The sequence below is a fragment of the Babylonia areolata genome, chromosome 24 (genome assembly GCF_041734735.1).
Source record: "Babylonia areolata isolate BAREFJ2019XMU chromosome 24, ASM4173473v1, whole genome shotgun sequence".
Taxonomy (NCBI): Eukaryota; Metazoa; Mollusca; class Gastropoda; order Neogastropoda; family Buccinidae; genus Babylonia; species Babylonia areolata.
Window position 1 is genome coordinate 26,802,665 of NC_134899.1, and position 11,995 is coordinate 26,814,659.

The 11,995-nt window shown below is 41.3% G+C and overlaps 1 non-coding gene across 1 annotated transcript; it reads left to right on the top strand.

Moving 5' to 3' along the window:
• The first annotated feature begins 488 nt into the window (after positions 1 to 488).
• Positions 489 to 560, top strand: Trnam-cau (transfer RNA methionine (anticodon CAU)). The gene has a single exon. It is a non-coding gene; the product is annotated as a tRNA-Met (tRNA).
• The last annotated feature ends 11,435 nt before the right edge of the window (positions 561 to 11,995 follow it).

Sequence of the window (11,995 nt, forward strand, 5' to 3'; positions counted from 1 at the left end):
AGAAGGGAGAGAGAGAGAGAGAGAGAGAGAGAGAGAGAGAGAGAGAGAGAGAGAGAGAGAGAGAGAGACAGACAGACAGACAGACAGACAGACAGACAGACAGAGACAAAGACAGAGACAGACAGACAGAGAAAGACGTGGCCGACTACGTCTTGTAGCTCAAGCAAGACGAAGTATACCTATCATGGTTTTACGAAGAGGTATTTTCAGATTCTTATCCCCCTGAGTCTACAAGGGATGGTTTGGCCATACGCCGCTGGCTAAGGACTGATATCGAATTTTTAGGCTTCGTATACATTTTTATGCTGGATCCCGTGTTACTTTTCCAATGCAACGCAGACGTGATATGTCTATTTTCTGTCTTTTCTGAAAACCCTAGAGCAGACATAAAAGCCTGGTTTCCTGCGTTTGGGTAGTTTCGATAACTGAGAAAAAAGCCACAATAACAAAGCCTATTAATACGAGATATGTTTTTGAACTTCCTAGTGAGCAGAGTGGCGCAGTGGAAGCGTGCTGGGCCCATAACCCAGAGGTCCGTGGATCGAAACCACGCTCTGCTAACTTTTTCTAAGCGCGTTGGGTTACGCTGCTGGTCAGGCATCTGCTTGGCAGATGTGGTGTAGCGTATATGGATTTGTCCGAACGCAGTGACGACTCCTTGAGCTACTGAAACTGAAACTGAAACTTTTGAACTTCCTTGTCTCATCCCCACTGAATCCGATCTCCTATCTCCTCTTTTTGAAGAGATCAGTTTCAGTCTTGACCTGGAGGCATCGCTCTCAACGGACTTAACGAACATGCTATAAAAGGGTTAAGCATTGCATGGGTTCAATATTCCTTTTTTTTCTGAACACACTCCCTCTCTCTCCCTCTTCCCCCCTCACACACACACACACACACACACACACACACACACACACACACACACACACACACACACACACACACACACACACACACACACGAGCGCGCGCGCGCACGTACACAAACACACACATACACACACGAATCTGGAGATTGGTAGATATAAAGTCTCGCGAAACGTCTTTTTCTTTCTTCTGAAAAAAGTAGACAAAATGAAAGAAAGAAAGGAACAAACAAACAAAGACACAGAAATTGAAAGAAAAACAAAAGAGAGAGAGAGAGAGAGAGAGAGAGAGAGAGAGAGAGAGAGAGAGAGAGAGAGAGAGAGAGAGAGAGAGAGAGAAACAGCGACACGAAATATAGACAGACAGTTATGCTCATGAAATGTCCTGGAGCTTTGACAATCCTCCAAACTAATCCGTTCCCACACATTTTTTTTTTTCATGCACCACACAGACGACTGTCTGAAAACTAACGCTTTGGGCCAATTATTTGGTTTCCATTATTTTCTGTCTGTGGACGTTTGTTTTTTTGCTTTATTCTATTTTACTCTCTTTCGCTGTCCCCTCTTATTCTGTTTCCCCCCATCTTATTTTCTGTTTCTGCTCTGTCTCTGTCTGTCTGTCATTTCATTCGTTTATTATAATGGTTTGTTATAAAATGAAAGTATGTTGATGCATTCACCCATGCCATTCGGACCTCATAGCCATTGACATTAAAGTGTCAAAGCGGCAAAGCGTTTCTCTCCCACCCCTCACCTCCGTGTGTGTGTGTGTGTGTGTGTGTGTGTGTGTGTGTGTGAAACTAAAATAGTTTTAATTAGCTCCTTTTGGACGTCCACCTGACGTTCAGTCAGTCAATGGGTCGTTCGTGTGGTCTGTCTGGCTGTCTGTATGTCCCTGTGTGTGCTGTAACCTCTTGTGATCGCTAAAATAAAAGGGAAAAAAGACGTTCTAGGAGCGAATGACTTATTAACGGTTCACAACCATTGTCACGTGACCGGTAAAGGTTGAGGACCCACCTACAACCCGACAGGCCCCACGCAATCTAATAAAAGACAAATTCAGAAAAAAAGGGTCTCCGGATCCTCGCACGCTGAATATATTGCAGCCCACACCAAGAAATTTACAAACAATACAAGACTTTATTCACTCACACATACATACTCGCAAAAGAGGCAGCAGTGAGGGACTAACAGCTATTTCCCTTTATCCCCTCCCTCCCAACCTTACTAACCCGCTATTACAAATCGCCTTAACCTTTCAAGCTTTGTTTTTGTTTGTTTGTTTGTTGTTGTTTTTTTAGTGGGAACGAGAGAAAACGAAAATAGATAAATAACATTCGCTCGAACACACATACTCACCCCTCTTGTGCACTGTTCTCACACAAGCACACGCATCCTCTATCGTACATGTCCGGCTCACGTTGGTCCTGGACACGAGGGTCCATGCCACAGCCAAACCAAGATGCCGGCGACCACAGAGTCCTAGTCCTTATGCAGAGAGGCTATGCAAAGCGGCAATCTTCAATCGCGGCAGGGACACCTCTGTGTCAAAGCCAGGGAACTATCAGACACAGGGAAGGCTGCAGGTTCCCACGGCAACAGCGGAGGTTCAGGAAGGTGGGTTGCGTGAGCTCAGGACGACCATAACACCCGGGGAACGTGCGGGACTCGTGGGAACATTCTTCGGAGCTGTAACCAGACTCGAGTCGAGAGGCAAGCACGAGATGCACATACTAAGGCAGGATGCATGTGCTAAGGCAGGCACACAGAGGGGTTTCGCACCCACCCACACGTACAGTTGAATGTCTTAAGAAACTTTATCATTATCACGAAACTAAAACAGAAGATGTGTGCACGCAAATATACATCATAAACATAAAGCTGGATTCACAAGGTTAGGGACAGCTGCACGGCACTGAAATTAAATTCGCAAAAGTATATATAAAATACAGAAACAAAACCTGAAATACATCTCAGCGGCCGCTCCCTTCTGTTCAAACGTGTGTGTGTGTGTGTGTGTGTGTGTGTGTGTGTGTGTGTGTGTGTGTGTGTGTGTTAGAGAGAGAGAGTGTGTGTTCGTGTGTGTGTGTGTGTGTGTGTGTGTGTGTGCAGTGCGTGCATGTGTGAGTATGCACAAGTTTTCATATTGATATGCACCTGTATGTATCCTAATTTCTACTGTATCTCTGTGCTTGTGTATGATTTTCAATTTATGTTCGTATCTTGTTATGTACTATCCCCCCCCCCCCCCCCCCCAATATTCCTTGTGACCCCGGTACACTTGGTAATAAAGACATATTATGTTCTATTCTGTTCTGTAGAAAACAAAAAACAAAAACAAAACCAACACTCTTCACGCCCTTCCAACCTGATTCACCTCAAGAGCTTGCGAGGGGAAAAAACATAAGGGAGATGAAATTCCTGGAAGTGGAACGCAGTTCCAGACCTCCTGGTCGGACGAGGACTCAGGAAACGCAGTGGCACTGGAGGCCCCCAAACCGAACTGAATCGGAAATCCTCTCCAACTGAATGGAGCGGGATTTGAACCCCCCCCCCCCCCCACCCCCCACCCCTCAACAACAAAAAAAAAAAAAAAAAAAAAAAAAAAAAAAAAACCCGTCCATGACCGGATACAAATGTTAGTGATCAAACCACCTTCTGCTGCCAACGACATCGACAGGTGACCCTTCTTCATCTCACCTGTAGCTCAACTTAATCACGTGCAGGTATGCATGCACGAAAAGACAACCTGAGCTGACTACGAGGGAGGGAAGGAACACATGCGCGCGCGCACGCGTACACACGCACACACAGATGAACGCACGCACGGGGAAAGAAAGAAGAAAAAAACAAACAAAAAAACACAAAAAAACAACAACAAAAAACAACGAAAATCACACCGTATTCGAGGGGTCAAGTTGACCCAACTTTCCTCTTTCTTCCGTCACTATACCGTCGAACGCGACAACCATATGGTACTGTCGGTACTGCCGGTATGTATTAATTCATTTCTATTGTGTGTCTTTTCTTCCCGTTTTCTTTTTCTGTTATCTTTTTTTTTTCTTTGCAAGTTAATGTGCATATGAATCCACTGAACAATCCTTGGGGCCATTTTCCCTTTCGTTTCTTCACATAAATGTATTCACATTGTGACTTTAATGATTCTTTCATGCATTTATTCATGTATGCGTTTGTTGACTTTTTCTCATATTTTGATTATTTTTTTTTTCGTATTGTATTTCCTTTAAATCCATATTTTGTCTTGGGCAGGATTCACTTTTATCTTGATAGATAGATAAATAGATAGATAGATAGATAGACAGGTAGATAGATAAATAAATAGATAGATAGATAATGACCATGTGCATGATTCCGTACTATGCGGAAATAAATTCAAAGAACATTTTAGAATTCCGTCTAAGCACGTGAACCCAGCAGATATGTCTCTAACCCAGATATTCTTTTCACTGGAGGAATGAAATACAGACATAAATATCTTCACCCCATATCAAATGATAATTGAAAACAAATGTATATATGCAAGACCTCCTCATCCCCAACCCCCCAAAAAATGATTAATGATACGAAAAAAAGAATTAAGAAATGAAATAGGGTCAACGCATCTCGTAAGCACATAAAATATGCTGTTCAGTGGAAGCGTACATATGTGATATCCAGATGAATATTTAGAATGCACATGGTTTTCTCCAGGGAGAAGAACGAAAAGAAAAATGAACCTGCTTAAAGGCGGGAAATTGGAAAGAAAAAGACAACGGAGAGAAAATCAAGCAGTGGAAAATATGTGATTTTTTTTTTCTTCTCCCGGACAGCCGCGGATAGTTATCACGTATAAACCAGAGACACCCCTCCCCCTCTCTTCTTTCCCTTACCTATCGGAAGTTTCCTTCTTTTTTTTTTTCCTTTTTTTTTCTTTTTTTTTCCCCCTGTGTGTGTGTTCTGAATATGCAGCAAGGTAAAGGCTTGACTGGCGGATTTTACCACAATTCAGACTGTTAGCACTTGTCGCCCTATACATTAATGTGGGCCACTCGTTACAAAATGTGAGTACATCTGTTAAATTCAAGGAAACATCCCCGTTCTTCTTTTTCTTGGGGGGTCCTTTTTTTTCTTTTTCTTTTAAAGTCCAGAAGACGGAGTGATTATGAAAAAAAAAAATAAAAATAAATAAAAAAATTCTGTCAGGCGCATTCCTTACAATTCAGAATGTTTGCATTTTGTCGCTGAGTTTAGAATTGTCGTCTGCCACATGTCACAATGACGTATACGTACGTTTGAAGCAGTGGCACTGTCCCCAAAGCGGGTGATTATTGGCTCTGGGAAAACAACAAAATAACACTGCTTTCGTGCTAACCATCATACTTGTTGCTTCGTATTCCCATGCCTTCAAGAACATTGGGATTACAACCAGGAAGCAGCACGCACAGATAGCAAATAAATTTACGTTTTTTTTTTGTTTTGTTTTGTTTTTGTTTGTTTGTTTTTAGATAACAGATTGCTACAAAACCCAGTTCAGGCATTTATGGAGAGCACAAAGTCAATGTAGCGGTGCGTAATGCTATTCTTGTAATTCCCCAATGTCCACTTACAACGTCAGTGGAGACAGCAATATGCATACGTTCAATCGTAAAGAGTTGAATGATCTTCAGAAGCTTGGGACATATTATTTTAGTTTTCGTGTTGTTTTTAACTCATGGATTTCAAGGCCAGTGTTACCAGGAACAACGATCAGCACGTGATAGGGTTCGGTGGACGTCGCTGTTAATTAACGATTATTATGATTTTTTTTTAATACTAATATTCCATGAAAGATTACTTTGAACGACATTCAGTACAATGAAAATGTTATCTTGTTTCCCCTAGAAAGTTAAAAAAAAAAAAAAAGTCTGTTGTAGAACGCACGTTTAAAAAAAAAAAATGGTAAGGTTAACTATATCTGACAACTTGACAAGAGTTGCATTTGAAAGAAGAACATAGTCTATTTCAACTGATTCACCCTTGCTGTATCTAAGCAGCTCAGCCACTTTGATGATTTTTTTTTTTTCTTTTTGTCTTCTGGTTTTCAAAGATTTTAACGAATCCTTATCCTTAAAGAAAAATCCCCTCTGAAGGAATAACTAAGTGGTACTGTGTTTTTAGTTATTTTGTAGCGAATATTTTAAGTTTTCAATCTCTGTAATCAAACCTGCTCACCAGTTTTCACAGGCCAAAGATGGGTGTGACTGGGGTCTCAGTTTGGGAATGGCTTCACAGATACACTTTCGACCACAGAGCCACAGTTTGTTTTTTGTTGTTGTTGTTGTTTTTTTTTGTTTTTTTTGTTGTTGTTTTTTCCACGAAGTACTGACTTGGCGAAGTGACAAGGCTTCTTTTAATGTTTGTCTTCACCCTACCCCCCACCCCCCAAGTCAAAACGTCATAACACTGAAGCCACAAAAATACACAGCGTGGCTCGTGAATGACGTCATTGAACTTAATTGTTTCAATACTTTAGATGGCTCCAGTTGATCTACTTTGTACAAAACTTTCGATACTGGCACTTTTATTATAGAACACCTGATGTTTTCCCCCTTATCTGGAAAACTCAGTTTTTTGGAGTGAGAATTAAAGCGATTTTGAAAACAGACCAGTTTTTTGGTTTCGTGGAAACCGAGTTTAAACTCCATCATCAGTGAGTGTCCTTGATAACTTCATTGCCTCCATCAGTTAGCAAATTAATAAATCAGATATTGATTTTTTTTTTTTTTCTTTTTTTTCATAATCAGCGTATTTTTAGCAATCTTATATCGTAACTCTCTCTCCCTCTCTCTCTCTCTCTCTCGCTCTCTCTCTTTGCGAATCTGTTCACTTACTTGGTCTTAAAAAGTTTTTAGGGGTTGACATGAGAACACCAAATGATTTAGTTTATGGGGAAACCGACAGATACCCAATTTATGTAAATTCTGCTGTTAAATGCATTCGCTATTGGCTAAAATTACTGAAAATGAATATTCATAGACTGCCATGCAAATCATACAATATGTTATATGGTTTAGACCAAAGAGGCAAACGAAATTGGGTGTCAAATGTACGCATGTGTTTGTATGAACTTGGATTTGGGTATGCATGGGAGTGTCAAGGAGTAGGTGATGAAAATAGATTTGTACAAATGTTTCGCCAAAGATTGATCGACTGTAGGTGGCAAGAGTGGGAAAGCTACATTCGTTCAAGTGAAAGGATTAGTATGTATAAAATGTATATGTTTAATCATACAGTGAGGAGATATTTTTTGTGTAACGTGAACAGGCACCTACGACGTACTCTAACCAGGTTTAGATTTGGTATTTCTGATATAAAAGTGCACAGATATCGTTATAAAACCGTGAATAATTCAGAATTATTATGTCCTCTGTGCGAGGAATCCAGAGAGGATGAAGTTCATTTTGTTTTGAAGTGCACAGCCCTAACAGACCTTCGAGTTAAATTCATCCCGAAGAAATATTATACACATCCATGCCTGTTTAGATTATGTTTATTGATGTCATCGATTGATAATGAAACAATATACAGTTTAGCTATGTATTTATTTCGAGCACTTCGGCTGAGAGAAACACTAGTATCCTAATATTATTGTTTTGGCATCTGGTTATGCTTATTGTGTTCACATAGTTGTAGTGATGCATGTTAATCTGTTATCGCCCCCTGTTCATATGGGGCTATGACCTTGGTTGAATAAATCGTCTGAAGTCTCAAAATCTCTTTGCCCTTGAGGGCTGGATGTAAAAAAAAAAAAAAAAAAAAAAAGCAGCTGTGCTTACTCCACTACCCTCGTGAAATAAAAGAAAAAAATCGTTTTGTCCCCCCCCCTCCCCCAACACACACACACACACCCTTCTCTCTCTCTCTCTCTCTCTCTCTCTCTCTCTCTCTCACCAATATGCTCTTTTCCTCCATCTACGATTGACACTACTCTCCTCCAAATGTTCGCTCTAACTCATTTTCTTGTGATACGTTCATCCAGTTAAGCTCCCCCCCCCCCCCAAAAAAAAAAAAAAAAAAACAAACAAAAAAAAAAAAAAAAAAACTCCCCATCTTTTCACCAGTGCTTCGGTTGAATTCAAAAGAGAAGGCTGGAGACGTTTCACGGGAAAGTTTCTTTCACACGTACGGCATGCAAGGCTCGTGCATTGATACTGGCGCAAGGCTGAGAGAGGGTGGGGGTGAGGGGGTTGGAGGGGGCGAACGGGTTGGGTGAGGGGGAGAGGAGGAGGAGGAAGGGCAAGAAAATGTGACGAAAACCCTGCGTGATGGTGATCATGTGCGACTGATTTGGTTAGTCGGTGACTACTTCTCAACTCCTCTTCCTTGTCCTTCCCCTTCCCCAACCCCTAAATCGTGGAGCCCCCTCTCGCACCCCCCCCCCCCCCCCCCCCCCCCCCGCACCCCTCCATGCCGTCCCCAGAAAAAAACAACAACAACAAAAAACAAAAATAAAAAACCTACCCGCACTTTCACTTTTTTCCCCTCTCTTCCTTGCGCCTTGTGCCTCATGTACCACCTCCCTTCTCTTGCCCCCTCTTTCTGCTCTCCTTCGTGGTTCTCTCGCATTCTGAAGCCATTTTGCCATCAGCTCCCGATGAAAGCCGTTGAAACGATATTGCAGCGAGGGGAACGAGGTTCATTTCTGGGGAATTCCTCTCTGTGTATCCTTTGTCTTTTTTTTTAATTTCTTTTTGTTTCTTTATATTTATCTCTGTGTGTGTGTGTGTGTGTGTGTGTGTGTGTGTGTGTGTGTGTGTGTGTGTGTGTGTGAGTTAGTCCGTCTCTCTCTGTGTCTGTCTGTCTGTCTGCCTGTCTCTCCTATCACTCTCTGTCTCTTCGTTTCTTGTCTGTCTGTCTCTGTCTCTCTGTCTCTCCCCCCCCTCCCCCCGTAAATTGAATATAATTCTATGTTTTGCTATCTATAATTCATAATTATGTTTGTTGGCTTGTGTTGTTTCCTTGAGTTGTGTTATGTTCATGTGCACTACTTAACTTGAGGGTGAGACCTAGCAGTGAATAAACCATTCCGATTCTCTGTCTCTGTCTCTCCCCTCCTCCTCCTCCACCTCTCCTCAGGCTCTCCTTTCTTCACATTGTCCTCGTCTATTCTCTCTCTCTCTCTCTCTCTCTCTCTCTCTCTCTCTCTCTCTCTCTCTCTCTCTCTCTCTCTCTCTCTCTCTCCCCATCCTCCGCATTTTTTTTTTTTTTTTTTTATTTCGCCAAAGATCATTTGTTTTCGTTTTCTGTAAGGATAGGGTTGAAACAGACACATATCCTTGTTGCTTCGTCCATTTCATTCGTTTCGTGTGTGCGTTTGTTGTTAGATTTGCTTTCTTTAGCCTCATTCTGTCTCCTTTACAGGGGTTTCATTTTCCACCCGATGCCATTATTTGGCGTGTAGAATTGGTCCTTCTCCAGGATCGTTTTAATCGACTTGGTTTCCTTTCTGCCTTTGTTATTTATTTATTATTATTGTTTTTTTGTTTTTTGTTTGTTTGTTTTTTTGTTGGTTTTTTTTACTTGTTTCTTTGTTAGTTTTGGTTTCGTTAATCGGTTTCGATCTCTTTTTTTTTCTCTTTTTTTTCTTTTTTTTTAATTTCTACGTCAATCCTTTTTTTTTTCTTTTTTTTTCTGTCTTTTTTTAGCTTCCAGCATCCTATCGCGTCTCCAAGTCAGATAACCCGCCACCTCGTCAATTGTCTGTGCCTCACTCAGCTATGTTGCGTCTGTCGCCATTCTTCTCACACTCTCTCTCTCTTTCTCTCTCTCTCTTTGTCTCTCTCTCTGTCTCTCTCTTTGTCTCTGTCTCTGTCTCTGTCTCTCTCTCTGTCTCTCTCTCTCTCTCTCTCTCTCTCTCTCTCTCTCTCTCTCTCTCTCTCTCTCTCTCTCTCTCTCTCATTGTCTCTCTCTCCAGACGTTTATGTATGTGTGTATAAACAGACAGACAGACGGACAGACAGGCAAACATCAGACAGACATATAGAAGGATAGATAGATAGATAGATAGATAGATATTTCTTACACTGATTTTCCAGGAGGCACGGCAATGATAGGGATGAAAGAGAAACATGGCCTTGTTGTTTCGTCCATTTCATACGTTTCTTTCGTGGGGTTTGTTGTTAGATTTGCTTTCTTTGGCCTCATTCTGTGTCCTTCACAGGGGTTTCATTTTCCACCCAATGCCATTATTTGGCGTGTAGAATTGGTCCTTCGCCAAGATCGTTTTAATCGAATTGGTATCCTTTCTGCCTTTGTTTTTTTTTTTTTATGTTGTTGTTGTTTGTTAGTTTTGTTTTCGTTAATTGTTTTGTTTTCATTTTGGTTTCGATCATTTCACTTTTTTTTTTCATTCTATGTGAATCTTTTTTTTTCTTTTTTTTTAGCTCCCATCACCCTATCGCGTCTCCAAGACAGATAAACTCCCCACCTCGTCAATTGTCTGTGCCTCACTCAGCCCTGTTGCATCTGCCGCCATTCTTCCAACACACACATACGCACAAATGCATTCTCTCTCTCTCTCTCTCTCTCTCTCTCTCTCTCTCTCTCTCTCTCTCTCTCTCTCTCTCTCTCTCTCTCTGTGTATCTTATGTATGTATGTATAGACAGACAGACAGACGGACAGATATATATATATATATATATATATACACAGATATATAGATTGATAGGTAGATTGATGTTTCTCACAATGATTTTCCACATTTTCAGCTTGTCGTGTTTCTGTTTGAAATATTTCCATCAAAAACTTTTTTTTCGGCTGGGATTGACGGATTTGTTTTCATAATTTATTTCTATCTTCTTTTTTTTTTTCTTTCTTTCCTTTCTGAAATCGTCTTTTGCTGCAGATATTTTTTTTAAGATTTGTTCTATAATCTCTGCCTTTTTCTCTTTTGGCATAGAATGTTCTTCTTTTTCTACGTTGTCATCGTCGTAGAGCGAATTGATTTCTACATTTTCATAACATTCATATGCAAATGCATAAGCACACACGTATATGCAAACATGCGAACATGCGCATATAATCTGTCTGTCTGTGTCGGTCTGTTAATCTCTCTCTCTCTCTCTCTCTCTCTCTCTCTCTCTCTCTCTCTCTCTCTCTCTCTCTCTCTCTCTCTCTCTCTCTCTCTCTCTCTCTCTGTGTGTGTATGTGTCTGTCTGTCTATATATCTATCTATCTATCTCCACATATCTATCTATCTATTACACATCACATACACGCGCGCACACAAAAACTCACTCTGTCTCTCTAACACACATACACACCCCCCCCCCCCCCAAACCTCCTCAAACTCACACCGCCTCAGTCAACCTGATATCAAATTGTAGAGACTTACAATAAGGTTATGGATACGATTAAAATGAACGATAAAGCAAGATGCTCTCTCTCTCTCTCTCTCTCTCTCTCTCTCTCTCTCTCTCTCTCTCTCTCTCTCTCTCTCTCTCTCTCTCTCTCTCTCTCTCTCTCTCTCTCTCTCTCTCTCTCTCTCTCTCTCTAATATGTGTGTTGCTATTTGTAATAGATGCAGATTAGCAAGGACAGATTGGAAGAACAGGCTATGCCAAAAATCTTAATTCTTGAATAAAAACGTTTTGAGTTATGAGATCTGAGTTCTGAGTTCTCTCTCTCTCTCTCTCTCTCTCTCTCTCTCTCTCTCTCTCTCTCTCTCTCTCTCTCTCTCTCAATCTCTTTCTCTCTCCACACATCCATCTATGTATATATTTATTACACATCACATACACACGCGCACACACAAACTCACTCTGTCTCTCTCTCTGTCACACACACACACACACACACACACACACACACACACACACACACACACACACACACACACACACACACACAGTGTGGTCATACATGCATGCATGCATGCATGCATGCATGTAATTGACGCATTCAATTAAGCTGTGTGGCTCATTAGGCAAAGTGAAGAGAGAGAGGGGAGGGACAGAGACACAGAGAGAGAGAGAGAGAGAGAGAGAGAGAGAGAGAGAGAGGTTGAAGAAGAGGGATAATAAGGAAGGAAGAAATAGAGAGAGGGGGGGGGGTCAGGTAGGGAGAGAGAGACAAGACAAGACAAATGG